This window comes from Mytilus galloprovincialis, chromosome 4 (genome assembly GCF_965363235.1).
Source record: "Mytilus galloprovincialis chromosome 4, xbMytGall1.hap1.1, whole genome shotgun sequence".
In the NCBI taxonomy this organism is placed as follows: domain Eukaryota; kingdom Metazoa; phylum Mollusca; class Bivalvia; order Mytilida; family Mytilidae; genus Mytilus; species Mytilus galloprovincialis.
The window spans coordinates 49,572,962-49,593,017 of record NC_134841.1 but is presented as its reverse complement, the minus strand read 5'-3'; the positions used below and the strand labels follow the sequence as shown (position 1 = coordinate 49,593,017).

The 20,056-nt window shown below is 33.8% G+C and overlaps 1 long non-coding RNA gene across 2 annotated transcripts; it reads right to left on the bottom strand.

The window, feature by feature from the left end:
* Positions 1 to 8,879: 8,879 nt before the first annotated feature.
* Positions 8,880 to 12,295, bottom strand: LOC143072347 (uncharacterized). 2 transcript variants are annotated; one of them, XR_012977145.1, is made up of 4 exons: positions 12,196 to 12,295; positions 11,180 to 11,241; positions 9,797 to 9,866; positions 8,880 to 9,464 (listed from the first exon to the last, which is right to left on the bottom strand). It is a non-coding gene; the product is annotated as an uncharacterized LOC143072347 (long non-coding RNA). The 2 variants fall into 2 exon arrangements; XR_012977144.1 differs by lacking the exon at positions 12,196 to 12,295 and having other exon boundaries at positions 11,180 to 11,262.
* Between the last annotated feature and the right edge of the window lie 7,761 nt (positions 12,296 to 20,056).

Below are 20,056 nucleotides of genomic sequence, written 5' to 3'. Positions count from 1 at the left end.
TTGTGATTAGAAACTAAACAAAATGATAGAATTGTAATATAAGTTAGGAAAAGATAGCTTTCAGACAGTGCTTTGAGAATATCAAAAGAAAAGATAGGGTCAGCGTACGTTTTTTCTGGAAAAATTCTATGTAGATACCTTCAGAAAATGCACGGTTTATAATTAAATGCTGTTCCTTCAACCAACATACTTAATAAATCTCAAGACTTTACACCGTTTTTTTTTCAAATTTCATTTAATGAAAGTTTGTTGCCTATTATTAAAATAATAACTAACAGTGTTTCGAGATTTTTTGCTTATACTATTAAAGCATGGGTCCCTTTTCAAAAGTCTCCCTACTATTTCCTTGATTTAGCAAGGTATTCTTTGATATTTTTATTACGTTTATACGCTATGATAGGTACCTGGGTGAATATTTCACTACATTGTTTGTCTTTTTGCAGATTGCTCCAATGTTTTCTTAAAACCTTACTAAGGTTTTTAACCATTGGATTATATCCGCCTTCAATAAGGTTGTTTTTCTGCTTGTGGTATTTTTAACGTTTCTAATAACATTCTCTGTTTCATTTTTACAGTATCCTCTTTCAACTAACTTATCTTGTAAGTTAGTTAAATGTCTATCTAACTCATTGATGTCACTATTATTTCTAATATGACGTATAGATTCACACACTGCAATACTTGTGGATGTGTGTTTCGGATGTGCACTAGTGAATGGTAAATATTGATATGATCAGTTTTTTTATATGTGATTTAACATCAAGGATTTTATTATTATGGAATCTGTCACCTTTGTACCCTTTGGTATCTAAATAGGTCATTCTAGAACTAGACACCTCAAATGTGAATTTAAGCAGAGGCTCAATTTTGTTCGCTATGTTGCTGCTCACAAGGAAGCTATTAAACCAAGAGTTCCAAATGGTGAAGTTGAAATCATCCCTTCGTAAATTTTACGGACGCCAAGTCCATCACGAGTTGGTTGACCGTTATGGAATAACCGTTTCACAAATGATATCGGATATCGGATATGTTCCGTACGTCGTAACTACAATCCCCTTCCCTTTCAGGAATGTGACTACCGAATTAGACTATCTACCGGATTTTTTATCACATAAGCAACAGGTAGCAATACACAGTTTGGAAATTGAAAACTTAAAATTGACACTCATAATTTTTAAACACCCTCTTTCCTCTCCTTTCAAGCAAATAAGGCTTAATTGATATTTGTGTTATGCATGTATATATTTATAGAAAGAGAATCTTTCATAGATTTCATTTCTAATGGTCATAATGGTGAAATATAACCCCTTTTGGGTGTAACCATGGTAACAATCTGCATTTCTTTCATACAAAATATACCAAAAAGGGGGGTGAACATGTCACAAAAGTCTCCAAAATTTGGTCCAAAGGAAAATTTCAATCAATTACAGTTCATAGGTTTATATCTATCAAGTGGTCCAAAAAAAAATCATATGCATTTCTGCTCGTTTTTCCATAAAATTGAATTGAAAATATCGAGCGCAAAATCTTTGTTGATAAACACTGCAATAATTTATGGACCTATGGGCGGTACGGATAGGAAAATACGGACTGTCAAACAGATAAATGGCCTATAAAACATGCTAAAAACAATCTAAATGGTCATATAAACCCTCTAAGAAGGCTATATTATTCCTCAATTATCTAAAAATCAATTTTATTGTACAAAAACTTTCATATTTAAAAAATTCACCATCCATGGCCATAATGCGAAACTAAACTTCTAACTGTGTAGCGGCTACCACACGACGGGTGCAACATGTGGAGCAGGACCTGCTTACCCTTCCGGAGGACCTGAGATCACCCCTAGTTTTTGGTGGGGTTCGTGTTGTTTATTCTTTAGTTTTTTTATGTTGTGTCATGTGTACTATTGTTTGTCTGTTTGTCTTTTTCATTTTTAGCCATGGCGTTGTCAGTTTATTTTAGATTTATGAGTTGGACTGTCCCTTTGGTATCTTTCGTCCCTTTTTTAAAGAAATCTTCAACCTGTTTTATTGTGCCTGTGAAGACCATAAAACCGTCATCTCTGTATTGACAGTGTAATTTGATGTTTTCTCTCCACTGGAACTTGACTTATCTAAGATATTTATTAATAGTACAGACAGATGTAAATCTGTGCATGTCGGAGAAAATATACCACCCATAGGCGCTCCTAAAATTTGTTTGTATAATTGTCCATTGAATTCAAATTCATTGCAATCTAATTAAAATATTGATCTCTGATTACGTTATACTACATATGAGCTAATAAGATTGTCGTGCCACTAGACTTGCCATCTTATGACAATACATCTCCATGCAACATATTCAGAAGCAAGGTCAATTGAAAATTATACTTTTAGTTTCAGGGTAATATACCAAGGAACACACTGTATCATGATGCCACACCCAAAGTGCATAGGTCAAGCGTCAAAAAGTCATAGTCTGGTCAAGAGTTCCATGTCAAAAATACACAAAGCAGTCCTGCACGAAAGTTCATCATGGTACACGTAACAATGTCTTATGTCATGATGTACTACACATGCCAAATACAGAAAACATGTTGCAGGGACAGAAACAGAAGACATACAACTAAATTCATTGAACGGTACTTGTATTGTAGTTCACTCACAACAAATGCCTTTAACATAGAACATAAACTGTCGCAACACTTCAAAGTTAAAACCGTCTTTCACAAAAGTTTGAGCAGGATTCTATGCAACGATTATCTTACAACTGTTAATTGAAAATCGGGTCGTGCAGTTATGTCAATAAATCAAAACGGTAAGATTAGACATTAAACACTTAAAACTAGGGTTTATACCATTAATTTCTAACCTAACCATGCCGTGAAAGCACAATGGTAAACTGACAGAAACACATGATGCAGTCATGAAATTGAATATTTGCAAAAGTACGACCAGAACAATACAAGACAGAGTTGGAAACAAGTGAAAGTAATGATACATACGAATTTTTAATCACAATGCACAAATAAGGAACCATAGTTTTCATTCAATTTATTCATCTTACTGAATGCACGCTTGCGTTAAACAATGGAAATTAACACTGTATATTTATATAAACGGTCAATCTTGTAATAAAATCAATAGATAACGCATACAAAATATCACATTCCTAGTAATATTTATTGATGAATCAATAATGTCTACATTTTAAAAGGGAAACATTCTCAGATATAGAGTTCCATTTTTTTCTCTTTCTTCTTTTTGTCTTGGTGTTGCTGTTTAAGCTCTGACAAAAACCAATGTTGTTCTTGTTGGATTCCTCATACAAAGTCTACATGAACCGAACATTTTCCTTTATGAATATATGAATATAAATAAAATTAATGAACAGAAATATAAAATATGTTTTCCATGTTACTGTGACTACACTGTGTTTTGGATGGAGAGTAAAAAGTTGCCTCATTTGGCATTCGTACCACATCATTTTTGTCGAGCCTGCGACTTTTGTTGCAGAAAACGACATAGGGATAGTGATCCAGCGGCGGCGGCGGCGGCAGCGGCGGCGTTAGCTAACTTCTTAAAAGCTTTATATTTTAGAAGGTGAAAGACCTGGATGCTTCATACTTTGTATATAGATGCCTCATGTTACGAAGTTTCCCTCAGTCACATGTCCGATGTCCTTGACCTCATTTTCATTAGTTTAGTTTAAACATATTTATTTATAGTGGATTGGGAAACAAGTTTTGCAACTTATATTAATCCCTTTCCACTTTGCGGGTGTGAGTGCTGCCTTGAAGCGGCATTAGCCTGCTCTTTTTCGAAATCTACAAGGGTGTCTTTAACGTGCAAGAGATATGGCTCATGATTCAGTGACTACTTGAAAAAAATTTGTAATGTTATATTCTCTTTTATTATAAGTAATAGGATAACTTTATTTTTTATGTGTGTACCTTGCAAGGTCCTCATGCCCGTCAGACAGTTTTCACTTGGCCTCGACCTCATTTCATGGATCAGTGTTTTAGTGGTCAAGTCCATATCTCAGATACTATAAGAAATAGGTCTAGTATATTCGGTGTATGGAAGGACTGTAAGGTGTACATGTCCAACTGGCAGGTGTCATCTGACCTTGACCTCATTTTCATGGTTCGATGGTTATAGTTAAGTTTTTGTGTTTTGGTCTGTTTTTCTTATACTGTATGCAATAGGTCTACTATATTTGGTGTATGGAATGATTGTAAGGTTTACATGTCTAGCTGGCAGGTGTCGTCTGACCTTGACCTCAGTTTCATGGTTCAGTGGTCAAAGTTAAGTTTTTGAGATTTGGTCTATTTTCTTATACTATATGCAATAGATCAACTATATTTGGTGTATGGAAATATTTTATGATCTATATGTCAGTCGTACAGGTTTTATTTGACCTTGAACTCATTTTAACGGTTGATTGATCAGTATTGAGTTTGTGTGTTTTGGTCTGTTTTTCTTGAACTATAAGCAATAGGTCAACTATATTTGTTGTATGGAAATAAACTCATCATAGATACAAAGAATTGTTAGATGTACATGTCTGCCTGACATGGTTCATCTGACCGTAACCTCATTTTCACGGTTTAATCATTAGTCAATGTTTAGTTTTCTTGGTTAATGGCAAGTTTATGTGACAGTTGTAATAAAGCTTTATATATTAGACTATCGACATAATATCAATGATTGGTAAAGAAGGCGAAACATTTCAGCGTGTGATCTCTTGTTACTATACTATATATAAAAATATTAATTTTCGCGAACCATTTAGGTCACGGAAATTCCAAAATATGCCTATGGCATCAGTAAGGAGAGTTGTGCAAATAATGTAAATACACAGAACCCCCTCCAAACTTTCTTTAGCTAAAAGTATTCATCATTTTCTATTTTATATGTACTAACAACATTCCATTTTTCTATAATTTCTATTAAAAAATTCCAAAATCTGAGTTAAAATAGGTCGAATGCCCCAAATAAACATTTTCTGATTGGTTGAAGTACTGTGGCGTCGATGATCAGCATAGCAAGCCTCGATATAAAGCACACGCTTCACAGGAATAAGGAGAGTTTTACAAATAATGTGAATACACAGATCCTCCATCCTATTTATGTTTTGCTGAAAATGTTGCAGTGTTCATCATTTCTGTTTTGATTCTGCTAACAACATTCCATTTTTTCTATAATTCTGATTTAAAGATGTGGAAACCCGTAATATAAATAGATGGCCTCAATGATTTAAAAGCAACGCAAAAAATTCCGTTAATATAAACATGTTGAACTTCGACCCTGAGTTCAACCGATTCACAAATAAAGATCTCCTTGCGCTCAAATGTAATTCTTAGTGAAGTATACGGATAAATTCGTTTACGGAAACTTATACACACTTTATCATTAATATATTACCAGGCTTTTGCATATTCACGTTTTTTTCTGTTCAACTTTAGTCAAATTCAATTCTATACATTTTTTTTTACGTAAAGCAATAGGAGTAAGAATATTATTTCGCGCCAATTTAACCAGCATCACCACCGTCATCAAAATTATTTACCGTTATCTTTGTGAAATTTCAATTATATAGTTTATTAATTAGAGAAATTTTGGTAAGTATTACTTATTAATGTTAAGGTTCTACTGATGTGCTTCTCTAGACCTTTTTGAAGGTCAGTTTTATCCCATTTATATTAATATCATCCCCGATGACAGAAATGTCAACCCGACCTATTCGTGTCAAAAGTGAAAATCGATCTATTTGATGAACTTATTTCTTCTTAAACATTACATGCATTCATTTATTTCTGTATTATTTGATAACCAATCACATTCACGTTGCATGTTTGCATGATAATTGGTTATTTTTTAAATAAAATATTTAATAGTTTTTTTTATAAAACATTGTAGTCAATTGAAGTACTTAGATAGTACAAATGAAAAGGAAAATTCCATCTCCTCTTCTAAAAAATACATTTGTGTACATTGTAATTTTTCTACAAATTACAATCGAATTTTCAATCCTTTAATGTTATTGTTATTGTGAACGTAAAATGCGTAAATACAGCAATTCCAAAAAGTTGTAATAATGAATTTTTAACAATGTCGAGAGTTCATTTATACAAAAAAAAAAAGCCAAAATAGGTAATGACATTGTGCAGGAACATGGACATACGTTTATAACGGTTAAAACCAAAAAAACATGTATATGCATACATATTGAGAATATTAATTCTCAGCAGATTCTACATTATTGAAAATGTTAAAACAAAATTACATTAGTTGAGTATCCTTTTGGTGGTTGTTTTCTATTCATTTAAAAAAAAAACAACTTGAAAAACTCTCATTTAGGTTTAAAAATCTATGGATGACAATTTAAATGAATATCAAACATAGAACATTGATTTACAACCTTCCCACAAAAAAATAACAATATTAAAGTTACGATATCTTTCTAATTTTCCATCAAAATAAGATAAATTTACACAAAAATGTTGATATAATCCAGATTAATTGCTGAACTTGACCCCGAAAATACAATTTAATAAACAAAAAATGGTATAATCTCCTTTAAAATTTCTTGAATCATCCACTAAAACCTCTTTGATACCAACACTTTTTACTCTTATTTTTTATGTACAAAAGTTTCGTCTGGAACAGATAAAAAAAAACCGTCTAGTTAAGCCCTTTTAGTTAGTAAAACCGAATTGACTTCCGGTGCTCCATGTTGATATATTTGATCTTAGCCTCATTGCCATACTATGATCATGGTTACTTGGTGTCAAAATGTGTTGCTATGGTTACTCGTTATTCATTGAGGTGGACCCATTCGGATTCTACTGTTGACTATACTTGTGACAAAGAAGTCAAATAGTGTGTGTGTTGTGCTGCTCCTAATGACTTTTTATTAGATAGACTTTTAGAATCTTGCATTGTGGTTTAAGGTTCTATACTGAATAATGGTGCACTAAATATATTTATATGAATGTTCGACTTCAAATTCTCATTTATCAGAACTCAACATGTTACCGCATGAAAACAAATCTGACAAGTTTCGGGAATGATCAGATAACAGGATTTTTTATCCTCTAATTTAATGTCTTTTTTTTTGTTGTTTTTTTTTTTGCCTTGAACGGTTTATTTAACCTTTGTAATGTTTTGCAGCTATAGCACTGACCTATATTAGCCGATCAAAAGGATCTTGTTGAATAAAAACGATGAAGTCAGAAGAAAATACAACATATTAAATTTACAAAATTATTCATTTAGTTATATACAACGTATGTAGTGAGACAAAGGGTACAATAGTGAGTCTAAAAAAAAAACGTTAGTTCTATGTTCACATAAGCAATGCGATTGTTTTTGTTGTTGTTACAATTATTTCATCTAAAACCAATGATTTGTTTAAATCTATATGAAACCACCACAATATATATCTGCTTGCCACTCATTTTTAGTCCATCCCATTTGTTACATCCCTTTCTGTCCTTACTAGATGGTTCAAACAGATTGGAGAAGTTGCTTATCACAGGACATGTAGAATTGAAGACGAATCCGTATACCACAATTGTTTTACTTGAAAGGCCTAACAAGTTTACGAGTGCGCATCTTCTATTGACAGATTGCATTTCAGAATCAGAATATCATAGTTTAAGTTTCAAGTAAAATTATCAAAAATATTGTTTCATATATTACTATAATCATGAACGTTTCCTGCTGTACTGATTAATTCTGGTATTTAGTGTTTTCGGTTTTGGTGTTTTAGGTGGCACAGGAACATATTTTTTTTCAATTTCGCTTTCCGAACCGATGTTTGTAACCTGCCAATCAGACGAAAGAGATTGTTTAGTCGCATCTTGACAATTATTCCCGGTATTACCTTCGCTTTGTACAATTGTAGTATCTTGGTCGAATACCATGTCAAAATTTTCTTCTGCAGCATATTTATTTGCGACTTTTATATCCAGCTTTGTACGATGTTGGTTGAATTCTGGGCAGCTATCTGATTTTTCCGTTTCTGTTTGTTTCCCGGCATTGCTTACTTGCTTTTTTAATGTTAAGTACCTTTCATAAATAACTTTACTAACTTTGTCACCTGGGCCTTTAGGTATAAAGCAATCTTTAGTTGAGTCTTTTTGAAGCTTTGAATATCTGTAATTTCTCTCACGGGGTACTGAGCTCATCATATCCATGGCTAATTCTGAATTTACGTTTGGTATGTCATTGGAAGCTGATGTCCCTGGAATCGGTCGCAAAGCTGACGTAGGCCTTGGTCTCATTGACATGACTTTGGTTTTCTCTTTTTTTTCATTCCTGTCCTTATTTATGTTTAATGTCCTTTTTATGTTTTGGGGTAGCATCTTTAACGGTTGGAGCATTTTTGGTGGAATAACAGGACAATTAGAGACCATGCAATTTTTCTTTTGACCCGGCAACAACGGTGGAAGTTTTACAGGCTCCCAGCAGGATTTTATCTTCTTTGGTGATTTTATTGGAGCAGTATATGATTCGTCCTCGTTGTTTATGTTTGAAAACAGTGGTGGAGGTTTCAGCTGAGTCGAAGTGGAATCGTTCATGTATTTCATTTTAGTTGGTAGCAGTGAAGGAAGTTTCGGTTGAGTGGAGGAGGATTTATCTGTGTGTTTTATTGGTTTGTTTGCTAAAAGTGGCGGAAGTTTCAGTTGTGTGGCGGTGGATTCGTCCATGTGTTTCATTTTTTTGTAAGCTAACTGTTTCACGGGAATCGGAATCTTATACTTCTGAGATTTTTTATGCATTTTGTGTGTAAACCCCTCCTTTCTAAAATCATTTTCATTTCGTTTGCTGTTTTCCTCAAATACATAAAGTTGACATTCTATATCAAGTTCGTGGTTTTCAAAGCTAAGTACGGAGTCAGACCTATAGCAAGTACAATGAGGGTCGAAACACTTCCCTGTACAGCAATCATCTAATTCAAATATATTTTCATAAATTGGTGTCATAATATTTGCCCTGCCCAATCTTCCCATGTATACATTGGTGTTTCCAACGCTGATAGTATTGGGCTCTATCAAATGTCTGGCATGCTTGTTAGCGCGTTCGTTTGAAGAAATAAGTAGTTCTTCATTGAACATGTGAAAGTGATTGAGTTTGACATCAAGAACGAATTTTGCAAATGGATCTTGAACTCTTGATTGTTTACATTTTTCAATTGAGTTAAAAATATTTTGCAGGGTATTTTGATAATCCAGAAGAAATTTTTCCTGATCTCTCAAGAAATTCAGCCGGTCTTGCATTGACCACTGTAGATGGTTCATGCACTTCTGCATAACATGCCTGTCAGCATGATGAAAATCGATATGTTGCTCGATTTCTTTCCTAGTTCTATTGTCCGATAGTTCGCTTGGTTGCATATTCTGTAGTTTGTTAATGGTTGTTTCGATGGCGTGTCCATTTTCTTCAACTAAGAACTTCCAGTTGGCAAGCAACCTGAAACAATATTTTGTTATTCTAATCATCGTAATTATAATTCAATGAATAGTTCTTCATGATTTACATGCATTTATTGAAACGTGTTGATAAAATATTATGACAAAAACGGCATTCGGTGGCTATAAGTACAAATACATCAATATCAATTAACGACCATACAACGAGTACAATATGTAATTTCTGACTGTTAACAATAAATGCGATGCTATATTTTGCAGAACTTTATAATTTAGATTTTATTTCATTTTATTTTTAAATATTTTGATATTGTCTCATGATAGTCTATACATTTTTATAAACACAACATTATTTTGTAACATAAAACTTACTCTTTTCCTGTCTTCAATACCCTATCAAATGTATCACAATCTATCATGGATTTCCGGCTACTTGACGTGCCTACAAAAAATACATATATGTGTTCATAAATGAGTCAGTTGAATAATACAAATTATAAAGAATAGGCAATAAAAATCAGACTAAAAAGCATTTAATTTCCGATATTACAGACAACAAACGTTAGGATACAAGAACAAGTAAATTGATAGTACCAAGACCTTTGAAAAACCTCCCTGTTACCGTAAGCAAATTGGAAGTTCTTCACCTGCTTGAAGATAAATCATTTCGTCATACAATGCCACTGCTGGTAGACGTTTCGTCCCCGAGGATATCACCAACCCAGTAGTCAGCACTTCGCTGTTGACATGAATATCAATTATGTGGTCATTTTTATAAATTTCCTGATACAAAACTTTGAATTTTCCGAAAAACTAAGGATTTTCTTGTCCCAGGAATAGATTACCTCAGCCGTATTTGGCACAACTTTTTGGAATTTTGGATCCTCAATGCTCTTCAACTTTGAACTTGTTTGGCTTTATAACTATTTTGATATGAGCGTCACAGGTTCAAGTCTTATGTAGACGAAACGCGTGTCTGGCGTACTAAATTATAATCCTGGTACTGTTGATAACTATTTACACCACTGGGTCGATGCCACTGCTGGTGGACGTTTCGTCCCCGAGGGTATCACCAATCCAGTAGTCAGCACTTCGGTGTTGACATGAATATCAATTATGTGGTCATTTTTATGAATTTCCTGATACAAAACTTTGAATTTTTCGAAAAACTAAGGATTTTCTTGTCCCAGGAATAGATTACCTTAGCCGTATTTAGCACAACTTTTTAGAATTTTGGATCCCCAATGCTCTTCAACTTTGTACTTGTTTGACTTTATAACTATTTTGATATGAGCGTCACTGATGAGTCTTGTGTAGATGAAACGCGCGTCTGGCGCACTAAATTATAATCCTGGTACTGTTAACTATAATAGCTTATTAAATTAAAAATAAATAATTTGGTTTTGTTTTATCAATTTTTTTGTGAAAACGTCAACGAGGCAGCAACCCAACACACAACCCCCAAACAAAAATAAAAACTTGTGTTCTCTTATTATGATTTTTTTTTTTTTTTTTTGCCCGATCAACAATTATTTTAATTTCAAGTCTATCTACAAAACTCTCGTCACACAAGGAAAACATTTTTGCCGAAATGTAGTTTCAGCTAAATTATTAAACAAAAAAGGTTCAGGGAACTATATGCATGTATACCGAGTTTAAAATAACAGTCAATGTATATGCCTCCTGTTATAATGTTCTTTTTTTTAAGTCATCCCAAAATATCTAAGAATATGCATTATGCGTTTTTTAACTTACTTCTTTCTGGTGTCATATTTGTCCAAATTTGCACTTTAGGGGTAGTTTTTTCTACCTGATCACTAAAAAAAGAAAAATAATAAGTATTTTCCAAATAGTCAGGTTAAGTCACAGTATACAGATTAAACCTAAAACAATGGTTTGTCACATTCATAAATACATGGATGTATATCTCATGGACGTATAATACATGAAAAATAAGAAGATGTGGTTTGATTGCCTGTATGACAACTCTCCAACAGGGAATTTTCAACTGTAGGTCACTGTACGGCCTTCAACAATGAATAAAATCCATACCTTATAGTCAGCTATAAAATGCCCCGAAATGACAACTGTAATACAATTCAAACGACCTGAATTATGTACAAAATAATGAACGAAAAAACAAATATCATACAGCAACAAACGACACAAACACTGAATTATAGGCTCCTGACTTGGGACAGACACATATACAATGTGTCAGGGTTAAACTTCATTTTGTGGCGGGGTTAAACTTCATTTTTCATTTTGAAGGCACGCCAATCCTCTTCTAACCTAGCTAACTTTTGTCCACATTTCCGACTGCTATTACAATACAATGGATTCATACAATAGTGTATAGCATATTTAATTCGTGTTACATGTAGCTACTACATCTGTAGTACCGACAGTCAGTAATAGGGGTTGTTTATCATAAGAATATATCATATCACGTGTATTTTTTTAAAACTTGGGATTTCAAGATCTGCTAGGTGTCACCTTCTATTTCTAACTTTTTTGTTCTAGCAACATCTGACGAATACTATAAAGGGAATGTTTTGAAGTAGTTTTATTTTTTTTCATGCACACACTCTTAACTGACAATTGTATATTATAATGTATAACAAGTCCTATACTAAAGATATTGATACAAATGTAGCTTGAATACACACTTCGGACATCTAGTGTTGTCGTCCTTCAATAATGAACACAATTGATATTAAAGGACGTTATATAAAATAAATATTAACTTAAATAAAGCTAAATATGCATACCGATTCTTCTTCATTTTTTTCTTCTGTAACTCTTGTTTACACTGACTGAAATAATTCGATTATGTTGGCTTCTTCTAAAATATCAAACGGTCATGGTACAGATGGAATTCTGTAGTGAGGGGGAGGTGCCGTCACATTGTTTACGTCTCTTCAATTGTGACGTTCGCTTCCGCCCAGCAAATCTGTACAACATTCTATATGATGTAAATCTCAGACAGTGCAATAGACACGTTTGCATTAAGTTTTGCATTAGTCAAGCAACCATTCGTTTAGCCTAGATTAATATGGAAATACCGAATTTAAATCTGCGGGCAATTTAGCGATCATTAGTTTTTTTTTTAAATGAAAATCTAACATTTACTAGAAAACCATGAGCCGTATTCCTTCTTCCTGAATACAGTGATAAGTATGCCAAATATCATTATGATTATGAACGATGAAGATCTCAAATGCTATAAAGTGTGTAAGATGCTCCGATTTCATCAGCAAATTAGTACTTTGAGGTTGCTTTTATGAACTGTAGGCCTATTTTGATAGGTACAATTATTGAAGCAGCGCTGTTCGAGAACAATTGAATACGCACGTGATAGGTATGCTCGACCCAAATCTAAAGTGACAAGGGTTGTCAGTTTTCCTATTGAAGGTCGATGGTTTACTCCGTGCACTCCGGTTTCCCCTTTACCAATAAAAACTTGCCACCACAAAAAAGCACAAAAGTTTTGAAAGTGGCGTTAAACACCAATTACTAGTAATCAATCAATCAATCAAATTATGCGATAACGATGTAGTATACATTTTGTAAATTTTGGACTATTGAAAGCATCAGGAGCAAATCGTGTAAGCATACTGGTTCTCTAATAGGCACCTAGAGTTTTGAAATATCCGCTGTGCAGATTATTAAACCTGAAGTGTATTCATCACTTATCAAATGTCCCATCGACTGGAAATGTGTTAAAGTAATTTCTGTATTTAAGAAAGACTCTCAACGTGACTTTGAAAACTACAGATCAATGAATCTCATTGATAAGTGATATTTAGGCAGTCATAGAAAGGTGTGTTTTAAGCATATCCGTAGCTACTTACAGTACTTGCTAACCAGATTATCACACCCAACCAATCAGGTTTAAAGGGTCTCAGTTATTTGTCAATTTTCAATATTACAAATGAGTATATGAAGGCATAAGATGACGGGAAAGAAATTGTAGCATTTTTGTTTTGCAATATAAGGAAGGCATTCGACAGAGTTTGGCATCAAGCTTAAGGCTTTTTCAGAAAATTGGAAACTATTGGCATAAAGGCATTATGGCATGGATAAACACATATTTTTCCGATAGAAAGCAATTTAGGATACTTATAATTAATTCATGTTTCCTCTGAGTGGGATACTATAAAGGCTCGAGTACCACAGGGATCGATCATGGGACTTCTGTTATTTCTTGTGTTTATCAATGATATCATAAATGATATGCACCCCACTTTTATTTTTTGGCTGATGATACTTGTTATATTATAATATTTATAGAATACCATTGACTAAAACACTGATCGCTTTAATTGTCTTCTTTTACAAAACAGCATAGGAAAAATCAATCTGTGACTGATGCATACTTTTTTAAAGCACTAGTCTACTTCTTTCTGGAACAACTTTAACAATAATTATACAATGCATTTTCCCAATGTTTAAGCCATTTGAATGAGTTTATAGTGTATGTGTTATTGTTTCGATAAAAAAAAATTATTCGGTCCATCTCTCTCTCACAAATAAGAAAGATTTGACAAGGAAAGAGGCACACAAGGACAATTTTACCATTTTTGTATCATAGAAATTATCTGTATGCACACATTTTTTTCAGGACTAGTAAACCTGAAATATCCCAGGATTGTCCTGAAAAGTTCCAGGGTAGAAATTTTTAGGTCTAGTATTAAAACCTGAAATATCTCAGAATTGTCCTGGGAAGTCCCAGGGTTATCAGACTTTTCAGGACTAGTAAACCTTAACTATCCCAGGTTTATCCTGAGGCCAGGTTTTAAAAACTTATTAGGACTTGTTAACCTGGAATATCCGAATATCGTCTCTTGATAACATGGACCCTTTCCCTTTGCAAAATCTATGAAAAGACAGTATATTCATTCTTCTGAATTTTTTTTTAACACCAAACATTTGATGGCATTTTCAAAATCAAATCACTTGTAAACAATTTTTTTTCTATAGTACACTACAGTCACTGTCTTGTTCATTGTTATTTTCAATTCTCTCGAATTTTCCAAAAAGCCCCCTCGACTATATCAAGCGGGTCACAGATGTTGGTTCTTACTATAGATTTGCATAATATCAGAGCTATTGAAATATCAGGACAACAGATTTCAGGACTTCATGGGACCTCCTGGGACACTTGAAAATATCAGGATTTACAAAATAACCAGTGTTGGGATTTTTCAGGATATCCCAGAAATTCCTGGGATATCCTGAAAGAAAAGATTTTTTCAGGACAGTATTTTGAAGGGGAAATATTCAGTCAAGACTTTTTTTGAAATGACGGGTTGCTAAATTTGGTATTTTGAAAATATATAAAGGCACGCAGAGCACATAGTCCGACTTCCTCCTTCTACAGTGTACAATTTCAAGGTGGAACTTTCAATAATGCACCAAGTGTTTTACTTATAGAGGATGCATGTATGTTCTCAGATTGTTTTTTAATTTTATCATTTTTTTACGAATAACAGAATGTTGAACTTACATTTAATACAGTTTGCAAGGTTTGTCTGCAACTATGCACACTACCCAAACGTTGTTTTTATACATCATACAGAGAATATACTAAAAACATGTATTAATATATCTTTCACTTTTACACTTGTGGAATGTTTTTATTAGTAACCTTTTTTATGGCTGCATTAAAAATGTGTCTTTTAGACACAACAATTTCAAATTGTATCGTATCGTCCTGAACATGCCTGAATTATTTGCCACCGACATTTTGCAACCTCAAAGCAATCAATTCAAATTGTACTTGAAAATCACTGTTTACTCCAAAAAAAAATTGAAGCTGAATGTGTATCCTGTTAGTTGGAAATAAAACTAAATCAGTAGAATTAATAGGAAATTTACAAAACCAGACAGGGGAAATGAAAACAAAATAACAAACTTCATTCAGATCCCGTTACATATTTTTTCAATACCTCTCGGTCAATTTTGAAGCAATTTATCTAAACTAGAGGCTCTAAAGAGCCTGTGTCGCTCACCTTGGTCTATGTGAATATTAACCCTTTCGCGGACACAGATGGATTCATGACAAAATTGTGATTTGGTGATGGTGATGTGTTTGTAGATCTTACTTTACTAAACATTCTTGCTGCTTACAATTATCTCTATCTATAACAGTACTTTCTGTGGAAAATGTTATTGAAAATCATCAAATTTTAAGAAAATTGTTAAAAATTGACTATGAAGGGCAATAACTCCTTAGGGGGTCAATTGACTATTTTGGTGATACTGACTTATTTTTAGTTCTTACTTTGCTGTACATTATTGCTGTTTACAGTTTATCTCTATCTATAATAATATTCAGGATAATAACAAAAAAACAGAAGAATTTCCTCAAAATTACCAATTCAGGGGCAGCAACCTAACAACCGATTATCCGATTCATCTGAAAATTCCAGGGCAGATAGATCGTGACCTGATGAACAATTTTATTTCCTGTCAGATTTGCTCTTAATGCTTTGGTTTTTGAGTTACAAGCCAAAAACTGCATTTTACCCCCATGTTCTATTTTTAGCCATGGCTGCCATCTTGGTTTGTTGGCCGAGTTACTGGACACAGTTTTTTAAACTAGATACCCCAATGATGATTATGGCTAAGTGTGGTTAAATTTGGCCCAGTAGTTTCAGAGGAGAAGATTTTTCTAAAAGATTACTAAGATTTACAAACTAGAGGCTCTAAAGAGCCTGTGTCGCTCACCTTGGTCTATGTGCATATTAAACAAAGGACACAAATGGATTCATGACAAAATTGTATTTTGGTGATGGTGATGTGTTTGAAGTTCTTACTTTACTGAACGATTTTGCTTCTTACAATTATATCTATAATGAACTTTGCCCATTAGTAACAGAGAACTATATTTGGTAAAAATTTACATAAATTTACCAAATTAATGAAAATTGTTAAAAATTGACTATAAAGAGCAATAACTCCTTAAGGGGTCAATTGACCATTTAGGTCATGTTGACTTATTTGTAGATCTTACTTTGCTGAACATTATTGCTGTTTACAGTTTATCGCTATCTATAATAGTATTCAAGATAACCAAAAACGGCAAAATTTCTTTAAAAATTACCAATTGGAGGGCAGCAAACCAACAACCAGTTGTCCAATTCATCTGAAAAAATCAGGGCAGATAGATATTGACTTGATTAACAATTTAACTTCTTGTCAGATTTGCTCTAGATGCTTTGGTTTCATAGTTATAAGCCAAAAACTGCATTTTACCCCTATGTTCTATTTTTAGCCGTGGCGGCCATCTTGGTTGAATGGCCAGGTCATCGGACACATTTTTCAAACTAGATACCCCAAAGATGATTGTGGCCTAGTAGTTTCAGTGGAGATTTTGTAAAAGATTACTTAGATTTATGAAAAATGGTTAAAGATTGACTATAAAGGGCAATAACTCCTAAACGGGTCAACTGACCATTTTGGTCATGTTGACTTATTTGTAGATCTTACTTTGCTGAACATTATTGCTGTTAACAATTTATCTCTATCTATAATAATATTCAAGATAATAACCAAAAACAGCAAAATTTCCTCAAAATTACCAACTCAGGGGCAGCAACCCAACAACCAATTGACCGATTCATCTGAAAATTTCAGGGCAGATAGATCTTGACCTGATAAACATTTTTATGCCATGTCAGATTTCCTCAAAATGCTTTGGTTTTTGAGTTATAAGCCAAAAACTGCATTTTACTCCTATGTTTTATTTTTAGCGGTGGCGGCCATCTTGGTTGGTTGACCAGGTCACGCCACACATTTTTAAACTAGATACCCCAAAGATGATTGTGGCCAAGTTTGGATTAATTTGGCCCAGTAGTTTCAGAGGAGAAGATTTTTGTAAAAGATTACTTTAATTTACGAAAAATGGTTAAAAATTGACTATAAAGGGCAATAACTCCTAAACGGGTCAACTGACCATTTTGGTCATGTTGACTTATTTGTAGATCTTACTTTGCTGAACATTATTGCTGTTTACAGTTTATCTCTATCTATAATAATATTCAAGATAATAACCAAAAACAGCAAAATTTCCTCAAAATTACCAATTCAGGGGCAGCAACCCAACAACCGATTGACCGATTCATCTGAAAATTTCAGGGCAGATAGATCTTGACCTGATAAACATTTTTATCCCATGTCAGATTTCCTCAAAATGCTTTGGTTTTTGAGTTATAAGCCAAAAACTGCATTTTACCCCTTTGTTCTATTTTTAGGCGTGGCGGCCATCTTGGTTGGTTGACCAGGTCATGCCACACATTTTTTAAACTAGATACCCCAAAGATGATTGTGGCCAAGTTTGGATTAATTTAGCCCAGTAGTTTCAGAGGAGAAGATTTTTGTAAAAGATTACTTTAACGAAAAATGGTTAAAAATTGACTATAAAGGGCAATAACTCCTAAACGGGTCAACTGACCATTTTGGTCATGTTGACTTATTTGTAGATCTTACTTTGCTGAACATTATTGCTGTTTACAGTTTATCTCTATCTATAATAATATTCAAGATAATAACCAAAAACAGCAAAATTTCCTCAAAATTACCAATTCAGGGGCAGCAACCCAACAACCGATTGACCGATTCATCTGAAAATTTCAGGGCAGATAGATCTTGACCTGATAAACATTTTTACCCCATGTCAGATTTGCTCTAAATGCTTTGGTTTTTGAGTTATAAGCCAAAAACTGCATTTTACCCCTATGTTCTATTTTTAGCCGTGGCGGCCATCTTGGTTGGTTGACCCGGTCACGCCACACATTTTTTAAACTAGATACCCCAATGATGATTGTGGCCAAGTTTGGTTTGATTTGGCCCAGTAGTTTCAGAGGAGAAGATTTTTGTAAAAGTTAACGACGACGGACGACGACGACGACGACGACGGACGACGGACGACGGACGACGGACGACGGACGACGGACGCCAAGTGATGAGAAAAGCTCACTTGGCCCTTCGGGCCAGGTGTGCTAAAAAATAAACAAGAATGGTGACATGTGTCTCTATACATGCACGGCCTCACAATAAAATCCTGGAAATTGTTAGTTTTTAATCTTTCTCCATATACATGATATATAAGAGATCGAAATGAATTAGTGACAAGGTTTCGAAATATTTTTTCCGTTACTATGCCATTTTGGGGAATTTTCTGTGACTGTCATACAAGTAAGAGGTTTGGCTAGCCATAAAACCAGGTACAATCCACTATGTTCTACATAAGAAAATGTCTGTACCATTTCGGAATATAACAGTTGTTGTTATCCATTTGTTTGATTTTGCATTTAGATTTACTAGTAGGACTTTCCGTTTTTAGATTTCCTTGGAATAGTTTTTTCTTTTGTTATTTTTCTTTTCATTAGCACTTTCTTGAATTTTTTGATTAACTCATTTATTAAATAATTGTTTTCCTGTTAAATTTTAATAATTTTAATATACATTTTTTTCTCCTTTTTTATCCCTTTTCTCCTTTCTCCTGCCCCTTCTCTCCTTTCTCCCGCCACTTCTCTCCCTTCTCCCGCCCCCTCTCTCCCATGCTCCCAAAACCATGTCCAGGCCCTCAGAAAAGCAATCCCTATGTCTCGCTTGCAAGACAAAAACAAAGTGCTTGTATGAACTGAAGCCGGGTTGAGGATTTCTTTAATTCATCAGGGGAAGTAAAATATTGCACTGTAAGGACAAAGGAGAATAACTCCCAAATTTTTCAGGACATCGTTGATATTTTCAGAACATATATTAGACTCCTGACCTCGCAGAAGTTATGTAATTTTCTCAACAAGTATAACATCATTTTGTAACTTGAATATTTGAATATATTTCATTAATAAATTTCTGCAAATATCCATGTATAGGATGTATAGAATGTTGTGATCAATGCAATATACTTTGTATATATACCAATAGTAGTGATATAGTAAAACCATGCATAGAAGATTTAGATATCAAATCAGTTCCATAGGTTTGATTGCTTTTCATGCAATCTTTACCCCAAAACTAGAGTCCTTAAAGAACCAGGGTCTCTAACCTATATAGCTATGCCTATGAGCATCTCCAATAAAAGACTCTCTCCAACATTTAGGCTAAGAATAGAACTCATGACCAAAATATTTTTTTATTGTTGATATTTTTTTTCTGTTTAGTTTCACTCTTTTTTCATAAGGTTTTGCCCAAAATACTACAACAAGTTGGTCAAGTCTTGCAGATATGTTTTCCTTATTTCTGTTTTCCGTTTTCCAATCTATATAGATATGAGTCAGAAATGTAGACTTCATTATCAAAGGGCAATAACTCCAATAAGTGGCCATCAGACGATTTCAAGACTGGTAACTTATTTGTAGATATTGTCTTTGAATATGTATCTGTCTATACTAATTTTTTCAAATATTAGTCAAAAACGCAAAACAGTGGCATCCAGAAATTTCCATAAGTGGGGCCCACTGACTGCCTAAGAGGTGGCCCACTCCGGTCATGCTTCAGTGATTCCCTATATAAGCAACCAAATTTTCCCCAGAAAAGGGGACAGCCCCCCCCCCCCTTGCAAAACAATTGATATCAAGAGTGCATACGCTGAAATGTCTCGCCTTCTTTACTAATCATTTG